Genomic DNA, 7,335 nt, shown 5'->3' on the forward strand with positions numbered 1-7,335 from the left:
GCAGTTATTTGTTAGGAAATCATGCAAAATAATGTATTTTTAAGGACAGTTGTGGTGCCTACAATGTTAGATGTATGCCATTTATAAAGGAAATCATCAAGCCATTTAAAAAAAAAAAAAAAGTTTTAGGAGGTGAAACATTTCTGTATTTTTCTCCCTGTGTCTGAAAGACTGTTTTCACCTCATTCAGACAGATGTAGATAAATCACATGTCTGTTCACTCAGCTCTATTTGACTAGTAAGAGTTTTAAGTGATTTTCTGGACAACTCAAAATGTTCTAGTGGAGATTGGAAGCTGAGAAAAACCAATCACACTTCCTAAGGTAAGTGGAAAAATAACCATAGAAACAAAACAAACAAATATAAAACCCTATGAATAGTATTACTACACAGGGAAGAATCTTGATGAAGTGTGAAGTATGATACAGGGCAGCTTGCTTGGGGTTTTACTGGTATGCCTGGTATGCCTCTTAGTTTATTAGCCAGGAATAAAAATAAAAAACCTCTGAGGTGAACTACAGGGAATTCAAGTCACACTTTAAATATAGTTACTGAAATAAGGATTTAATTTAAAAGTGTTAAAAGTAACCAGCTTTTAGAAAAAACAAATTATTTAAAAAATCTCTCTAATAAAATTTATCATCTATTTAATTAGATACCTAGGCATACAGTAAACCTTTATTGAAATTCGTTGGATATGTTATGTTGACAAACAATATTTTGTATCACTAAATATGACACCTATATTTAAGTACCTGGTAAGTCCATATGAGTATGTGTGACAAGGGAGGACTTTCAAGCAAATTATTCAGGGAAGTCAGAGAAAACTAAAAATTTTACAATAACTTACTCATGCATGTAGATAAATACACACATGCACATATGACCAAAATTTATAAAAGTTTTGAGTGATTTTGTGTGTCTAAGTTTTTGAAAGATGCTAAAAATTTATCTCATTTCACAGCATAAATATTTAGTATACTCAAAGCCACTTTCAGATGTCTTAGAATGGGCATCCTGAAATGTGTATGACCAACATAATATGCCATTTGTTCTGTAATCCTTATAATAATCTGCTTATTTCATCGTCTTAGTTCAAGGTCAAGCCACAAGTCCAAGAAATAAGCAGTGGAATATTTTAAATAAAAATTAGTACAAAAAATAAATGATGTATGCTCCCTGAAGAGAATCTGGTACTTGAAAAGTGGTAGATAAATGCCCTAAAATCCCAAATCATCAGTAATATAAACAGATCGAGGACATCTATTGCTATTTCACATTTTCCTCTCTTTTGCAGACTCAGCCCACTATCTGCAGCTCTGCATATGTAATCATCGTCTGACTTTCTTCTGGAATTGCAGCAAAGGCATCATATTTGAAGTGAAACTGACCACTGAGAGTCAGGCCAGAAACTTCTCAAAGACAGTGATGAAAATATTCAACCACTATCATTGCCTGGGATAAATACTTTTAAAGTATTTTTAATTTAAGATGCTGATGGAAAAAAATCCTGATTATGAAAAGTCTTAATTCTTTCTGGTTTGGATTTTACCAACTTCCAAGAAAATAAATTATTGTTATCTGTTCTGTCAGTATCAATATTAGGTATAGGGACATACAAAGCATGATTTAATGGAAGACTACTGAAATGGCAAATTCCAATCCAGACATACATTACTAACTAAATTTGATCTGGACTTTGCCATTGTCCTAGCCTGTCACTCTAAAGGAATTCAGGAACCATTCCCTCACTCCCCTCATCCAGTCGGATGTAAATATGGCATACAGTGCATGGCTGCCCAGTAAGAGGAATGAGCAGGATGCTCGTTCTACTCAATGAGACTTGAAAAGTAATCCTGATTCACCTTGCCTCTGAAAACTTTGTCCACTTTTTAATGTTCTCTCAAGGGCCAGTTGCCCACCAAACTGAACATGCTACCTCTGTAGGCTTGGTAGTGAATTTTGTTGGAGGTAGATGCCAAGATGTTTTCACAATCCTCTCCACCATTGCTTTAGTCCAATTGCAAACTGGTCAAATATTCACATATTTAGTCATTTCTCTCTGGGTCTTAACTTTTCTCCATCACTGGAGAAAGCTGAGCAAAAGATCACTGTAGACCAACCGACCATTAAGAGCAGCAGCAGTTTAGGAATGTCATATAATCCAAAGAAACATGGTGAAGGCTGCTCAAGAGAATTCAGAGACATTATGGAAAACACAGCATCTGTCTTAGTGCCCTTTAGGGAAAAAGAAGCTTCTTCAGATATTGCAGCAATATTTAGAGAAATAGAATGGACCTGGACAGTCATTCTTCACAGCATGAGAGAGACTTAAATGAAAGGAAGATGCAATAGATGCTAAATTGGATAAATTAACCAAACGTGTGCATGCAACAGAGGAAGGAATAAGTAACACTGAAGAAAGGGAAGCTGAAACAAAGAGATCTATGAACTGAGACAGAGTGTTGATTTTTTATGTTGAACAAAGCAGGAAAATTAGGAAACAGAAGCCATTGTACTCTTGCTGGAATAGAAGGTGTAGAATTTGACAATGTGTTGCTTGTTGTTCAAAACTTGTTCAATTAGACTTTAAGAATAACATAGCCTCATCATATAGACCAAATCTGATCTTCTCTGAGACTTGACAATAGTGTTGAGTTTCCAAGATAAAGATTATGTCAGTCAAATCAGATAATACTGACATGGGGCAAGAATCAGGAAAGCCTGGCAATCAAGATAGATAAGCAAGTGCTCCATACCCAAACCTGAGTACTAAAGTCCTATAAACACAGAAAGAATGGAACTCCTTCGGAGGTTTGTTGGTAAGGAGACTAGAGCTTGCTCTGAGGTAATAAACTCTTCAAACACCAGAAAATCTTTTCTGATCTTTCTCAAGATTTATGAAAGTCTACAAAATATTAATTAATCTCTTTCAGATTAAATCAGCTTGCTACCTTCAAAATAAACCCTGAAAAAGAAGATTGTGTAAGGGAAAATGTTGTACATTCAGTCTGAGATATGTGACTCAATTGTCTTTTCTTTAGGAGTTCTGACTTCACTGGAAATATGCTTTAATGAGAGAGCATTACTCGATGGTATCATCATACATAATCACCTAACTCTTTTTTGTGTCTGTGAATATCATATTGACTTTAAGGAAATGGTTCATTGTTCAGGAGTCTGAGGGTTGGCCTGGGGGCAAGGCTGGGTTTGAGAATTTCTGAGAAGTGATTTTGGAAAAAAAAATAATAATTTTTTCTTAGACAGTTCTCTGTATAGAGCCACTTCTTGAATAGAAGTTGCTTTCTAGAGACCTGGCACTTGGTTCTGAAATGATAGCAGCACTTTCCTTTGTCATACTGCTGTTGTACTTGATTTAATGACTGTTTCATGTAACTAAAAGAAAACAAGATATAGAAAGCCAATACTAGTCCAGCAGTTCTGATTTCTCCACTAGCAGGAAGCCTCTCTGCAAGATCCCAGCACTAACAGCTATTCAGGTGGTAGGAGAGTCAAATAAAGGCTTTGACTGTAATAAAGCTTATTTTGTTTATTATTGGGGAGTATTTGTTATCTTACAAAACAATGGCTTATGATGGCCTGCAGACAAATTTTGTACGCACACTTGGAGCAGTGAAGGACAGCCTTTCAGATCCACTTATGTGCTCAATACAACCCATGTGAAAACAGTCTCCTCAATGATTGCATCAGTGTCCACTTTGACTTCTGCAATGTAGCTGTGGTTGGTTCTGCCTGGTCTTAAGACTTCAGGATTGCTGTCTTATGATATCTCTGCTTTCCTGAAGTCCATTCTTAGAATTCCTTCTTTCATTATGCCTCATCATTTGGTGCTTGTACGTTTCTTGCACATTTACTAAAATAGTCAGCCTCTACTAACAATTACTAGACTCCTTTGTTGTCTTGGTATTTCTTTACAGGTTCTCAATCTCTCTGTGTCTGGCTATAGCCTATCTAAAGTCTTCAAATACCCAATGAACCAACACCTATCCTCTTCAGTGTTAGCTTGTTTACCATTCAACTGTACCAAAGAGTCATCATAGTTTTGTGGTTTTCTCAATCATCTTCTTTGATTCTCCTTATACTGCAAGACCATAAACGTCTTGATGTGTGGAAATCTGGCCTAATATAATAAACTCAATTAATAAAAAAAAAGACCTGGTCACTTTTCTTGAGCCTATGTCCTTCATAATATTAAACTCTGCTAGAATACTCTACTGGAATATGACATTCAGCAAATAAATTCCTGATATGCACTTCTCTGCAGCCATGACCAGATGGCTTCTAGGGTGTCAGTGCTGAGCTATTTATTGTTATGTGTTTTTTGTATTTAAAATGTGCATTTGCCACAGCTTCACTGCGCACTTCAGCAGTTTTCTAGGCTGCTATTTCTCATAGTACATGGGGAGGATCACATTGCAGCTGGCTCCAGGGGACCATCTTTGTCCAAGTGAAACCACTTTCTCTTCTCATTTTTGATGCAAGCATACCAAAAAACAATAATGGCATCCAATTTCTAAAGCTAATGTTTTATTTAAAGAACAAAAAATCCAACAAAACTATATCAAGATAACTCACTAAATAGTGGAAGCCTCAGAAGCACTGAGTGACACAGATTAAACAAGATGTTTGGAAATAAACAGACTTCCTAATCACCGTGTCTTTGCAGTGTTTATACCTTTTCTCATACTGTGTTGTAAGTCTAACCTTCAACATCAGACTGCTTTAAAACACACCTTCCTTATGAATCTTCAGGAAAGTCTCTTACCTGACAATCGTAAGACCCAATTTGGGACTGCTTTACCTATTGGGCAGAGCACTTTGAGTCTCCCATTTTCTCTCTGCTACTATCTGCTCCACTTTACACTCCAGACAGTTTTACAGAACCAGTCATGCTCATTCAGGCTAATGTAGGAGTAATCTTCCTTTCTTCTGTTTTCCAGGAGAAAAGAGTATTTCGCAAAATGAAAGACAAGGTAAACAACATGTTCTGGTCCCCCTGTATGACCTTTTTAGAACAATATAATATAAATACATAAATGAGGCAGATCTACCCATCTGTTACAATATTAAATTCTTAAATTAAATTAAAATAACATAATTGCCTGGTACTTTTCTGGAATTTCTGTTTTGGTAGTCTGGATTACCTGAAGTTACACAGTAGCCTCTCACTTCCTTGCTAGAAAGCTCTCCTACACACACATGCATGTTTACCCATTCTCCATCTTGAGTAGCTGCAATGTTACAGTTCTGTTTCTCATACACCTTGTGCTTTTTGTTTGTGGTTTTGGGGTATGTGTGCTGAGCCATTTGTTAATTTGCCTCCATTCCGTTTCATGTATGTTACCCTGTTCTTCACCTTGTCATGGCAAACTTCATGTTGACCAGTGTCTTGGTGAGCTTACCCCTCTCTGTCATTTGGAGACCTTCCACTAGAGTTATGCCTCTTTCTTTTGCTCAGCCACCCTACCAAGAAGCAAGAATCATCTGCCCCTGTATGAACATCCTTTTCAGACTTTCTGAAATCTTGAGAGCTGCATGTGGATGCCAGAAATCTGACCTCTGAAATGCAAATATTTGTTTGAAGGTCTACGTTCTACTCACACCCATGAGTGAAGTTGACAGAAGCTGTGATCAGCTGTGTATGGGTCTACATGTTGTTATGCATTATGAAAATGAGGTAATTTAAAAATTACCAAATTTAATTCACACTGTTGACTTTAACCTTGTGTGCCTCTAATTCCCATCTGTAAACTGCTTATTGCATAACCCTTCTCTTCTGAACAGGACTTTGTACAGATAAATGGATTCTTATTTGTGAGGCACAGGAAGGATTGCTGTAGTAATCCCAAGGGAAAGAATAAGAATTTCTTAGTGCTTGGTTTGTTCAGCATGTACATAGTCTAGGATCTTAATGCAAAAAGTGAGAAATAAACAGGCAAATAAACAAATATTGTATGTCTCCTCATTAAACGATCATTGTCCAGCTTATGTGCGGAAAGGAGCAAGGGTCTCATGGAAAGCGCAGGTAGTGGTTGGTCAGGAATGAAATATGGGATATGTTGCTGAAGACAGCTAAATAACACAGGGAACTGAATTCAGGCAGTCCAGGCCACTGTAAGTGGCATTTCCTTATGCAAAAAGGCAGGAATTAAAACCTTGGTAAAGTATTTTTACCATAGATTTGGTGTAAAATACCAGAAATGCATAAATGGCGCAAAGAGAACTGGTTTTCTTCGTGCATAGTTGGTCTGGTGACACTAATAAAAAGAGTATACCATGGTAGCCCATAAAAATAGTGTTAAAATTCTTTGAATATTGCAATTGAAGTTAGTACCTCCTGAAAAAAACTGATTCAAGCTGTCAATTTGACAGTGACTAGTTCTGACTTACCCCATTCTACCATCCATCTGTTTATGAGAATAAATCAAATTTGTATAATCAAATTGTACACACTATGGTATTTTGGTTATTATGTGTAGTAACTGTTGGCATATATAAACTTCTAAAGAGCAGATATTGTACTTTGGTATATAAATGAGGTAAAAAGTACATGATCAATGAATTATATTATTACTAAACTCCATAAAATTTAAAGAATGAGTTTTGCTCAGAAAAAGTCATAAGAATTTTTATGTGGCCTAGAATACTCTATGATTTCTCACCATTACCTTTCAACTTTCTAAAATATTTATTTTATAAAACTCAAATAAACTTTCCAAGAATCTGTGTGGGAAAAGGAAAATATTTAAGTCCTGTGACAAACATTCTGATAATCATAATTCCTGTCCTCATTTTTGTCTGTCTCAACATGAATCAACTCCAAATACTTGGCACGTACATTCTGAATGAACTTAACAAACTGGACCAGAAAATTCTATATCAAGATCTAAAGCTACATGAGGTATTCCACTAGATTATATTTGACTAGAAAACAGATAAATTTCATGGTTCATTTGCAGCTATTACCGATAAAATGATTTGAATGGGAATACTTATACAACTAAATTAAGCTGGTTTAGGTCCATAATGATAGCAGTTGAAGTGTTGGGAAATTGCGCTATTTTCACATTTGGAGGCAACAATGAACAATTTGAATCAAATGGTTTGGACACATGATTACTAAATATGTTAACTGACTGTTTAGTCAGAGCAACTGTGATAAAAGACTAATTGATAGGCATTCCAGTAGTGTTAATAAAATATTAAAATAAGCTTCCCAATCTGAGGCAACTGCTTCAGAATCAAGGAACCATTCTTCCTCTTTATAAATATGTAGTATTAGGATATTTGCCAACTAATTTATGTACTGCCAGC

The sequence above is a fragment of the Neopsephotus bourkii genome, unplaced genomic scaffold (genome assembly GCF_033783945.1).
Source record: "Neopsephotus bourkii isolate Nb327-2 ecotype Australia unplaced genomic scaffold, CSIRO-AGI_Nbou_v1 NB_1820, whole genome shotgun sequence".
Lineage (NCBI taxonomy): Eukaryota > Metazoa > Chordata > Aves > Psittaciformes > Psittacidae > Neopsephotus > Neopsephotus bourkii.